Genomic DNA, 13,756 nt, shown 5'->3' with positions numbered 1-13,756 from the left:
ATTCATCAAATAATAGTAAGTAATGCATATTCAGATGTGGTAGACAAAAAAAAATGGTTCAAATGGTTCTGAGCACTATGGGACTTAACATCTGTGGTCATCAGTCCCCTAGAACCTAGAACTACTTAAACCTAACTAACCTAAGGACATTACACACATCCACGCCCGAGGCAGGATTCGAACCTGCGACCGTGGCAGTCGCGCGGCTCCGGACTGGGCGCCTGAACCGCTAGACCACCGCGGCCGGCTGTGGTAGACAGATTACGCTGATTCTTAACTGGTAGAAACGAGGCAGCAAATAAACAAGCTTGAACACGATTTTCGTACATTCTTGTTAGATTATCATCCACCGAAGAAAAAGTTGTTCGTCAGTGTAGAATGGCTTCTTGAGTCATAGTAGGTTCCGCATAGAGCTGTAGCAGCAATTCTATTCCGTAGATTCAACATAATGTCATGGAACGAGAGGCTGCACCTAAACAATTAACATCATGTAAAGGTCTTCAGTGTCCTCCCCTATATGTATGGGCATAGTGTGCTATGGGTGCATGGTTTAACTAATTTTATTTTCTTATTTACAGGTGATCTTGTGCAGTATTGCCTGATGGAAACGTCTCAACAGGCATACATATCTATTTTCAATACGTTTTTCACCAAGTTCCATGAGCAAGTAAACGTGTCAGAGTTGGAATGTTCGCTGATTGTGAGTTCAACCGAGCAGTAATGTTTGAAACGCCGCATTATTGAGGTACAGAAATGCATTCTTAACTGAATATGCCAAGCTATCTGTAGCAATAAATGAAGCATGTGTATGACAACCATGTCATTCTTTTTCCTATAGAAACCCCTGTATGCTAGGGTAATCATATACTATCCAGTAAGAGTGGGTGGAAGAAACATACCCTTCAGAAGGACTTCATTGTAACTGGTTGGTTTAATACTATTTTGTAAAAACGGAATAACAAGAATGGGGTACTTCTGCCAGGCAGTATCAGACCTGTTACCGATGGGCATTTTGACTATGGACAGACAAACAATCTCATGTCCATCCTAGTGTCTCCATATGGTGTGCGCTTCGAGAACTTACATACTTTTCGAAAACACTGTTCCAGCCAAAATATAAGCTAATTCAGGAAATACTTCCAGGTGTTTACAATATTACTTATAAGACTTTAATCCAAAGTGACGATGCTCTATCAACTGAAGGAGTAAAACCTGATACAGTGCTCATATTTGACGATGTTCTAGTGGAAATTCGAGATCACACAGCGAAATACATTTGTTTTGTTGGCCATAGAGGTCTTGATGCCTTCTGCCTAAGTCAGACGCGTTCTAAGATCCAAAAGGAACTGCTAACACATAATGTAAACCTTATTATTGCCTTCAAACAGGATAACATCAATTTAAAGCATATTTATCAGGCATATGTAGGAATTGAAATGACATTCAATGAATTTACAAGTTTATACACAGATTTCTTGAATCAGTCACAGTATTGCTTTCTAGTTATCAGCAGATTGAGGTAGTTGAATGGTAGTCAATACTTCAGAAACTTAAAGATTTTTTAAAGGAATGGCATGTGTATATATAGTGAAAGGACCACGTAATTAGATCATTGTTCTTTATAGTATGAGCAATCAGTCTGAGAGGGAAAGGCAGAACATACGTCTATATACTGACGCGAAAAACCAGACGGTCGTTAATAGTATTAAATGTCATACACTAGGTTTGAAGCGCTCAACAAAAGTAACAAGGAATTAAATACATCTTCTCAAACCATTCTGAGGTTAATGGAAAGATGTCATAAGGCGACAGAGTAAAGTGGCTGTTTTCAAATGGATTGGATTCCATCCATCGAAAAGCAGTTGGGTGGATGCAGCTGGTTTCCTACACAGCAAAGCATGCAAATCTCAAACAACTACTGTGGACCTGGAAACAAGCTTGAGAAATGACTTGCGCATGATGACAAGGGGATGAATCGCTTAGATCTCGTCTGCAGATGTCATGACATAGCATACACAACAATTAAGGATCTCGCAGGATGTAACACTGCAGATCATATATTAGCCATCGAAGCCAAAGAAATATGTTCAAGAAGGGATACTAATATGGGTCAGCATATCGCTGCGCTATCAATAGACAAATCAATCTGTTCAAAATTTAAAATGGGTATGAGGTTCAATCGTAATTGGGTTATGAATGCAGCTCATCATCTGCTGGAGAATAAGAATGTTAAGGAGAAGAAGGGCACATCAAGATGTTTAAGAACACATTTAGTTATCTCGATGGCAGCTCAGAGATCGTCAAAATGAAAACAGTCTAAACTGTCTAGTGCATTACCACAGCCAAGCATATCAGTTGGAATCCTTCTGTTCACTATCCAGCCTTGGTCCGGCAGTGTGGCAGCAACCAGGGCAGAGAAAAATGCAGACAATGGGCGACAGCGGCTTAACGAACCAAAAGCCACAGGGAACTGATGGAATCTGTGGTCACTGGGAAACTACTACATTTAAAACCGTACAGGTAAGGTCTTCGATTGTTCGTGAAAAAACGCAAAAATTATTACCAATACCGCAAAGCAGTCCACTTACAAATATAGACACATTTTAATTCCTCAATTAATTCTTCTATTCCAAGATTTCATGGAGTGTTGATGTGGAATACACTAACCAGGACTCAGTGGCAATCTGGTGAATGTGGAACTGTGTGCTGTGGGAGGAACTGGATCTCATTGGGTGGCGTATGTTAGAAGAAGAACCCTAATAGTGTCTCTTACTTTGAATCATTCGGCGATTCTCAATGGAGAGAAGTCTTCCGAAGTAAGAGTGATTTCAGGTGTGCCGCAGGGGAGTGTCATAGGACCGTTGCTATTCACAATATACATAAATGACCTGGAGGATGACATCGGCAGTTCACTGAGGCTTTTTGCAGATGATGCTGTGGTGTATCGAGAGGTTGTAACAATGGAAAATTGTACTGAAATGCAGGAGGATCTGCAGCGAATTGACGCATGGTGCAGGGAATGGCAATTGAATCTCAATGTAGACAAGTGTAATGTGCTGCGAATACACAGAAAGATAGATCCTTTATCATTTAGCTACAAAATAGCAGGTCAGCAACTGGATGCAGTTAATACCATAAATTATCTGGGAGTACGCATTAGGAGTGATTTAAAATGGAATGATCATATAATGTTGATCGTCGGTAAAGCAGATGCCAGACTGAGATTCATTGGAAGAATCCTAAGGAAATGCAATCCGAAAACAAAGGAAGTAAGGTACAGTACGCTTGTTCGCCCACTGCTTGAATACTGCTCAGCAGTGTGGGATCCGTACCAGATAGGGTTGATACAAGACATAGAGAAGATCCAACGGAGAGCAGCGCGCTTCGATACAGGATCATTTAGTAATCGCGAAAGCGTTACGGAGATGATAGATAAACTCCAGTGGAAGACTCTGCAGGAGAGACGCTCAGTAGCTCGGTACGGGCTTTTGTCAAAGTTTCGAGAACATACCTTCACCGAAGAGTCAAGCAGTATATTGCTCCCTCCTACGTATATCTCGCCAAGAGACCATGAGGATAAAATCAGAGAGATTAGAGCCCACACAGAGGCATACCGACAATCTTTCTTTCCACGAACAATACGAGACTGGAAGGGAGAACCGATAGAGGTACTCAAGGTACCCTCCGCCACACACCGTCAGGTGGCTTGCGGAGTATGGATGTAGATGTAGATGTAGATGTAGATTTACGACCTCCACAAGAATTGCGCTGCTACTTTGCTGGCAACCATACATTTCACAATTTTCAATGCTACAAAAAGTGTAGTAATTATGTCTCATGTTCATCCTGACAACTACAATGAGGGTATAAAAACAGAAAAAACAGTAATCGTGCACACCTGCTCATCAGTTGCGCTTTAGGAGTGATATCAAGCACCATGACTCTAAATGGTCGTATTGTCGGTACCAAGCGCGAATTACTTCACACCAGTCGGAGTAAAGAAAGACGACTGGAGTATCAGGCTGATAGGCTTTCAAGCGAACAGCACTGTTTCTTATATCAAAGCATGAAACTGAATTCAGCGTCTGAGAAGTGACAAAGTTGTGGAAGTACCTCACAGCACATACGACCTTGATGATTTAAATGAATATTTAAAACGGGCAGACTTACATGCAAACGTCAACATGTTTAAAAATGAAATAAGAGTGACCAAGCATGTAACAAACGTACAAACGAAAATTCTATAGGATTTCTGCTAAGTTTCTCAAAGGATAACATTCTGCAGAACGATCCGAATAAATTTTAAGAATCACCTCATTCAGTGAATATACTACCGGTTGACACAATTCGAGTAGAGTGCAATATTACTGTTAATTCATTTCTCAACAACAAACTGATTCACACAATGCACCGATCTTTCCCTACGGTCAATTCATGACGTAAATTGTGGAGACACCAAGCAACGAGATTTACCTCCCAGTGAGTGTTCACATGTTGCACCATCTTGAGTTTAGGACCGTGGACCAGAGAGACCGTCCCGTCGATTTTCGCGGTGTAGGAAAACGCGATGCTCCTTCATTTGAAGCAGGTTGGGCACGTGGAATAAAATCAGCACACACAGACAACAACACTTCATTCAACTACTGTGAACCTCAAAGAACCCTCAGATGCTTAAATTACTACGACTGAAAACACAATAGAATAATAACTGATTCGAGTTACACTTGGAGACTGAATCTTGCTTACCTACACCTGCAGCATGGTGGGGAACCGTGATCCCATTCTTTTCGTGAAAGAGTGTATATCCGATCTGGAACGGGAACTTTCCAAGACCTTAAATGATCTGCCGTATTCTGCCATTAAGTGCAGTGCTAAAATATGCTGAGAGTTCGCTCTCCCACATAAAGAGTGTGTATTGAAGAACGTCTTTATACAAAAATGAGGTGATTTTGGCTGGATATCACGGGGTATCTCAGTTGCTAAGTGGTTCGTTGATTTAATTCTCTGAGTTCCAGCAAATGGATGCAGGTAAAGCTCACTGTGATGTTCTGTGTTTGGACGTTCATGTACATGTGTTTGCTCCGATGTGTGGGGGTCCTTGCATATCTGTCGTCCAGATGGGTGCAGCTAAAAAAACAGGGCGTTATTAACGACAAACATAACAATTTCTCCCTTCTGTGGTGACTTAGGTTCATGAAAGAAATTATCAGAAACGCACACAGTGACTGGGAAAATACCATGTGGGTATGAGAGGGTGTTATAAACGTATGGTATTGGACTTCCCATGAAACTTCAGGACATCTGTAAATTTGAGAGGCAGAGTCCCCATATATCTATGCATGACCATAGCCAGAAGGAACGCAAGTCACCTGGTTATGGTGTTAGACACAAAGCAGATGGTCCCCTTTACCTAACGGAAGCCGCTGGTGGACGTGCAAAACATGCAGATTTGTTATTAATTTCTGTGTGTGAGAAACAATGCTAATGCTGGATCAAAAGTATGTTCCACTTTATCTCCTCCAAAATATCGCAACTTAGGGGTATGTGACTTTTTTTTTTCTAAATGCCTGAACTCGTTTGAAAAGAGCGAATGATTAAATTTCTTTTATCTCGTTCTATGATTAAAAACTGTTAGGTCCTTAGACTACCAGTTTCGATCTGTCATGACCATCTTCAGAGCTGCAGCAAAAAATGTGAAAAACACAATTACAACTATTGACCAACAAAATAGAGTATAGCGGAAAGTACTACTGACACACATGTGGAAAGCACGCACTTAAAACACGACGAGGCACACATGTTTTAAAACACATCATAAAGCAATAAAGCCACAGTGGCATCGTCAAACGATAAACACGAAATCAGCTTAGCATCGTTGCACGTATTTAAAATATAGTATATAAAAGGCCATATTTTTGGCAGTGTAGTCTTGTTAACAGCGCTACTCTTCACAACAAACTGTGTACAGTAGCCACAAAAAGTTTGTCACAAGTTCATTAGATGTCACTATTGCAGGCCTACTCATATTCGTCAGATACATAATAGTACAATACGAAATAAAAGAATAATACAATAGGTGGAGTCTATAGTTGGCTATACAAGTGTGTAAGTTATTACAATTATAAAATACAACAGATTAAAGTGGGACTACAGTTAAATGAAGATTGTTAAGAACGAAATGGTTAAGAGACAATATATAACTCTGATAAGCTCTTGTGGTGATTTTATATAAAAAGTATAATGACATACCTAAGAACATGAAAATAACAGAGTGACATCAAAGGATAAAATAAATAGAGAAATAAGCCAAATTTATGAAACGACAGACTGCAGTAAGTAATCAGTGCCCTTTGTTGGTGTCGCCATCAGAATGCTGCTGAGGAGAGAAGTGGCCGGAGGAACTTAACCACCAGAGGGTGTCTCGTAGTCTTCAACACTCCGTTCCAAGAACAGAACACCTCACCAGTCAATTAGTCGGATCATCTAGTTAATACAATATTTTGTATCCCGCCTGGAAGGCGCAGGAAAAGGTGAAAATCTCTCGGTACTACAGTCTGAATTAAAATCACCTTTACTTTAGCAACAAGAGTAATACATAACTTTGCCCTGAGGTGCGAAGCTGAAGGGAAGTGTCCCGGCCGTCTGCTCTCTATCAAATGGGCTGAGTCTACAGAGTGTAATGGTCGCCTGGTCGTAGATATTGCTAATTGCTATAATCGCACTATTTCACTCCCATTTACGGAGCTTGTTAGCACTTGATGTTAGGTTGGCGCCATTAAAATGCATTGTGTTGTGGTAATCGCTGCTATTTGCTGGATCGCTGCTGTGTCTCGATGCTGATGCTGGCTCTAAATCTGGTTGTCTAGGGTTAAAAAGATGAGGTCCCGTGTTTTTTATGTGCTTTTGATGATAAAGAACGAGCGAAACCAACAAATATGTAAACTTCAAATATTTATTACTCTGGTGGCCATCTTAATTCCACTTTCCACCAAAGACCATGACTCATCACAAAGTAGTACTTCCGTTACATGTTCTTTGCATTGTTTATCCACCTCAAACAATAACACACAAACACACTTTACCAAAGTGACATTCCGACTGCCTCTCGACCCTTCTTGCTGCTCGTATTTATAACATTGTCAAAGAACTACTAAAAAGAGATATAGTTTATAAGTCACATGTACATCTGTTATCATAATTTGTGCAGAAAAGTTATTAATTTGCATCGAGTGACATAATTTAACATGTTATTAAAATGACAGACAGATTTTTTGACTTGACAGAATAATTCTTTGTTACATACACAATACCTTTTCTATAATCATAAATACTCGTTAAACTGGTTGAATTTGGAGGGTATCGCATACTTCAGTACAGTAAAGCCTTTAATATGTTCCGTTACAAGTGGTTCCCGTAGAGCTGAAGTGAGCCTGCTAGAGAGCGCTGTCGTCGTTGTCTGTCGTAGTGCCAATTTAACAGGAAGCTACGCCGTGGCATCCTAGCTATCGATACCACAAAATATATGAACAGAAAAGGTATATTTAAACGTAAGGGTGATACGCTTAACGCAAAAAATGAAGTAAATATGTAATGCACTGCATACTAGGTAAACATAAAGGCAAGATGTATATAATAGAAGTACAACGACTAAAGTAGGACATTGTCAAACAAAGAAAAGTAGGCATTGGGTACAAAATACTGTGGCCATTGAGTACCACTGCTGGCTCTCGTTTTCTCGCTTCATAAATTTCAAGTTCTTCTATCAAGTCTCAATAGTCCCTACTGTACGATCAGTTTCTGGTCAGTTCAGTTCCAAAGCCGTTTTGTTACATGACTGTGAATGCTCCTTAAACCTCAAATTAAAAGTGTGTCCGGTTTCGCCGACATAATATTTACCGTAATTGAAAAGCCACGATAGCTTCAATCGTTTATTAGATGACCGGTTCCAGCACTCTGAAGGTGCCATCATCAGATCTGTGAAGGTATAACATAACAGGTTTGAGGGAGGGCTTACATGAGTTAGCTATATACATTACAGTTATTACAGAACCACGTACCTGAAACCTGTCTGGTGGCCGGTTGTGAACCGCTGGAGTCACAGCAGGTGAGCCTGCGCGGAATGGGGCGGTGACAATGCCGACCGGTGTTAGGCGAGCAGTGGTAGTCTTATCTGGTGACTTCAGTTTTATATTTTATGGAAAGAACGACCGTGAGAGTAATTTTTTATTATTTTTTATTGGTTGTGACAATTATTTTATCAGATGGTCTGCCTCGTATGCCGTGATGTGCATATGGTTTTACAAGTGTTAATCCACGTTTCAGGTATGTGGTTCTGTAATAATTGTAATGTATATAGCTAACTCATGTAAGCCCTCCCTCAAACCTGTTATGTTATACCTTCACAGATCTGATGATGGTACCTTCAGAGTGCTGGAACCGGTCATCTAATAAACGATTGAAGCGATCGTGGCTTTTCAATTACGATAAATATTATGTCGGCGAAACCGGACACACCTTTAATTTGAGGTTTAAGGAGCATTCACAGTCATGTAACAAAACGGCTTTGGAATTGAACTGACCAGAAACTGATCATACAGTAGGGACTATTGAGACTTGATAGACGAACTTGAAATTTATGAAGCGAGAAAACGAGAGCCAGCAATGGTACTCAATGGGCACAGTATTTTGTACGCAATGCCTACTTTGCTTTGTTTGACAATGATGGCACCTTCAGAGTGCTGAAACCGGTCGGTCATCTAATAAACGATTGAATCGATCGTGGCTTTTCAATTATTTTAAAAACAGAGTAATCGCCCCACGACACACGATGTGTTCACTGCAAATATATATATATATATATATATATATATATATATATGTTTCACGTTAATTATTTGAGATGTTGCTAATTTGAAAGCCACATCCAGCATTAGATTTCCAAACATTTCTCCATTTGCTGGGACATATTTTCACTGGAATGGGATTCATTATTTCTTTATTAGTTCTATTTTGTGAGTGAGTAAGCGTTTGCCTGATGTTTATTTTTTTTGTTTTTTCAGCCCATTGTAAGAGCATATGACATTATTTACAGAAAAGCCATTAGCTATTGGAATTTCGGTTAAAATTCTTAGTTCTTTACATATTTCACTCTTGGTAAAGATAGGCGATAGAGCCAGTGAATCACTCATGTAAAGAAGGCATTTTTATATCGAGAAGGATGGCGTAAACTGGTGTTAATGATACTATCTGTTATGTAGGTTTCCTGAAACTCAAAAATTTGTGTTTGTTGTCCACTTTCTTATCAGGAAGTCAATAAAGTTTCCTTTTTTGGTGCATGTTTCCTATTATTTGGAAAAATGCGTGAATCTCATGGGTGCCGCTCTCTATTAGTAGTGAAATCTTATCAAAATACTGTTTATAATAAGAGATTTTTTCCTTTAGCTGTAGCAACTTTACAAAATTTGTTGTTGTTGAGAACTGAATCGCGTTGTACAGAACGTACACAGTATATGTACTGCCATTAAATTTAGTGCATTGAGTTGCGGCAGTGTCTGGTCAGGAAGTACCAAAGGGCTAGTACATTCTGTGAATGAAACATCAGGCGTTGTTGTCATTAATTATAGAGGCGCAGAAGTACCTTGAGTGTAAACATTGTCAGGCATTGTCAAGGCATATTGTGTGTTCTGGTGTTATCTACATTATTCATAGAATTCGAAAATACTATTTTGTCAACCAACTTGAGTAAAAATTAAAATAATTTTTTGCCTTACATAAAACCAGCAATGACGAGTTGAGTCGCTCACTGACCATACTGCCACAGAAACAGAAGATGACAGACCGGGTCACTGACACAGAAACGGAAGACGACAGACAGAAGGCGAAATATAGGGCAACCATAAATGAACCATTCATTTCCAGAATTCTAAGTTTTCGGAAATATTACATGTACCAATATGATTGGATGGCATTTCGAATTTAGCGCCTTGCCAAAATGCCGACAAGGCAAGGGAAGACTTTTCGTGTGTTGGAACATGCGAGGTATTTGACCAAATGTGGTAGCTGCAACCGTGGAGGAGGGTGAGCGAGAGTCCAAAGATGTCAACAGGCGCGAACTGTAAACATGGCAGCAAAGTGTGTGGAAGACCACGCGTCGGCAGTTACGCTTCGAACCATACTACAGTTAAAAGCGGAAGGTTACGGCTTTCGCCTGCAGATTCGCGCCCCAATGGAGGGACTAGTTGAGGATGGACATTTCGCCTCCATGCGGATATTCAGCGACGAAGCAACTAAGACTTATCTGAAAAAGTTTATCTCCGCAATGTGAGAGTGTGGTGTACTGAAAATCCGCATGAAATGGCCTCATAAACGACATCCGCCGAGGGTTAATGTTTTCTGTGCAATGTCACAGACAAAGCTGAATAGGCCGTTTTCTATTCTGTGAGGGAAGTATGGCAGGTACAGTCGTGGACAAAACGAGCGAGACCCCTCGCCTTTTCGTTATGCTGACCCGCACGGCTTTAAAGTCTGCTACACAGCATAACAGGCAAGGCGACGAAGTGCTACCAACATACTATGCAAGGGCGTGAAATTGACAAACTATCTGAACTTTTTTAGGCTGTTTTCAATAATTTGTAAGACTATATTAATGCTGATTAGTGTGTTGAATACAACACGTAAATATAAGACAGAACTGAAACAAGAAACGCTAATTGGTATGAACCGTATCAATAAAAATGAATTGCAACTTATCGACATAACATAACTGTTTTAGTAAGACAAAGAACCCCAGATTGTTACGAATTAGCAAAATATTATCCGCATTCGACCGCGAAACGGTCTGTGTCAACGTTCAGAGTAGTCATACTGGATTACCGTTGCTGACCTACCATGAAAGTGTGCAAATTTAGCAATTCGTGAAGAGTCATAACGAAATTCAGTTAAAAATCATTCAGTGCCAAACTTAAGTCAATTCCATTATTGACAGAAGCGAAAAAAGTAGGCAGTAACATGTATGAAATTCTACAAGAGTGTCATATTGACATCCACAGGGCGCCAGTACAGAATAAAGGCAGCGATAAAACGTATTGGGGGCGCGAGAATTTCTTAAAATTGCTTTACTGAGATTCTACCTGCCTCCATCAAGATTTAAGCTGAAAACTAACCAGACCTTCCTTTCACTACGCCAGCAGACAACCCAGGCAAACAGCCCTCTATTATTACCCCAGACATGACTAAGCCGGCAATTTCGCAATGAAAATGGCAAAATGATCTGCAGTTTCTGTTGCATAGAGCTTTCTGGACTCAAAAACATGAATTCTCTTCCTTTATGTCACCGCTTATGTGACAATCATTCGGGATGTTTATCGAAATAACAAAATACTGTTAAGAGAGAGTAAATTTAGTAGGATAATTCTGCACAACCCCAGGAAATCAACGGCTATATAGCTGCCAAACGTATTCTACACTGTTTCGAATTCTCCTCTAGACTCGCCACAGCCAGAAAACGTTCATTAGCCGAAGCGTTTCTTAAGCTAGCTAGCAATGGGAATGTTCGCACTTCTAAAACGCGGCGGCATTAATACTGGGATGTGAATTACCACGTGTATAGGCAAATGGATTCTATTTGCATTCCTGTAAACGTGATTTAGATCGAAAGCGTACTACGATTAATATGGTGATGTATCGACTGCAACTAGAACATTTCGAATAAAGAGAAGGGGGTGTTATTTATGCGGCCCTCATCTTCAGTAGCTGTCGTAGCTGTTTTCGTTATTAGGATTTCGTCACCTAAACCGGTAAAAACGGAACCCTACTAGTCTCACTTTCTTGACCGTCTATCGGTCTACCAAACCCTTAAAACCCGTTTACCTCCAGAACGGGTAGACATAATAAGCGGAAATGTATCGCACTTCTTGCGGTAACCCGTCCCTTGGTGGTATAAAAAAGTGAGCTTCTATGTCAACGCAATCTAAAGATACGGCCGTTTATGTAAAGAAAATTTACGCGGAAGGTCAAAAAATGGGTTCAAGAACTATGCGACCAAACCGCTTATGTCATCAGCCCCTAGAACTAGAACTACTTAAACCTAGCTAGCCTAAGGATATCAGAGACATCTATGCCCGAGGTAGGATTCCAACCTGCGACTGAAGCAGCCGTGGGTTCGTGACTGAAGTGCCTGGAACCCCTCGGCCACCGCACCCGGCGAAACCCTATTCAGCTCATGTATAATGATAAAATATACTGTCTAGTGAGGATAAACTGTATTCGCCAGCAACTCAGATCGTTTGATCACGGAAGTTTTACGAAGCTACATTCAAACTTTGTTCGAAGTCGTCTGCAATATCCATTTATAAACACCCTAGGAACGTCGTATGCGATATCCACTTCTGAAGGGGGTGGCAGACACTGCAGTACCATAACAAGTAGGTAAGAATTTATTGTTATTGGTCCATGCTTGACACTTTATTTCAATATCAATTTAACGCGCCTAGGTGTTCGTATATGGCTGAAGCTAATGAACAAAAAGTAAATAAACAGCAAGCAACTTCGATGTTCAAATCAAATGAAAGTCACATGTTGCAATTACAACATAATTTCGTTGTTACATCTACATGACTACATCAACACGATTTCTTTGCAATCCAGACTTACGTGCCTGGCAGAAGGTTCGGACTATTTCTCTACCGTCCCACTCATTAACAGTGCGCGGGAAAAAGGACCACTTAAATCTTTTCTTGCGAGCCTTGTATTAGATTATTACTATGGTTTCTTCCTGTGTAAGTTCCCGAGGAAATAATGTTTTGGCATTCAGGACAGATGTTGGTGATTTAAATTTCGTGAAAAGATCTCGCGACAACGAAAAACGCTTTTGTTTTCATGAACGTTAGCCGATCTCGATTATCAAATCTGGGACCCTCGCTCCCCTATTTCGTGACATTACAAATCGTGCTACCGTTCCTTGGACGTTTTTGCGTGCACAGTAAATCACGTCTGTCAAGGATATTCTAGCAGTGGACGGACAAACGTAGTGTAGGCAGTGTTTTTAGTGGGCCTGTTGCGTATTCTTAGTGTGCGGCCAATAAAACGCAGTCATTCGTTTGCCTTCCCCACAAAAGTGTGTTTTCGATCGTTCCAGTTTAAGTTTTACTGGGTACTGAGATGAACTGACAGTGCTTCGACTTGTGTTTTGTCATGTAACCGAAAGTTAATTACTGTTATTGGACGTAGCTTTCGTGTTTACTGTATTCCTCATTCAACAGAGTACACTCCTCGTACACCATACATAACTGTTTCAAAGTATTAAATTGTTACTGATGTTACCAAGTTGCAGTAGTCATCTTAACTTGCCGTTTTGAAACAAATGAAAATATTATAGCGAAATGTAGCAACTAAGAAGCGGAGTATCCAAATAAACAAACATTTCCGGTTTAAGTAGTTGCAGTAGGTCTACTACACAGTAACGTAAATTAGGAGCAAAGCCCATTAGTAGATGGTTATCAGGAAAACCAGCCCCCATAATGCAAAGTGCCACTACAAGAAAGAAAATTTCCAAACATGTCAATGAGTAGTCGAGGAAAGTGGACGCATTCTATCTACTGAATTCCAACGCACGCCACTTACGAGGGGACACGCCAAATGTCATACCCCGATCTTGCTGAAACTTCGCTCAGTGAAAGAGGGGACAAAATAAGCGAACACGTGTCTCGGCTTATCTGCTTACACTCTACCGCTTCTGAGAAAACGACGGTCAAAGTTT

Source organism: Schistocerca cancellata, unplaced genomic scaffold (assembly GCF_023864275.1).
Source record: "Schistocerca cancellata isolate TAMUIC-IGC-003103 unplaced genomic scaffold, iqSchCanc2.1 HiC_scaffold_1143, whole genome shotgun sequence".
Classification (NCBI taxonomy): domain Eukaryota; kingdom Metazoa; phylum Arthropoda; class Insecta; order Orthoptera; family Acrididae; genus Schistocerca; species Schistocerca cancellata.
This window is presented reverse-complemented; position numbering follows the sequence as displayed.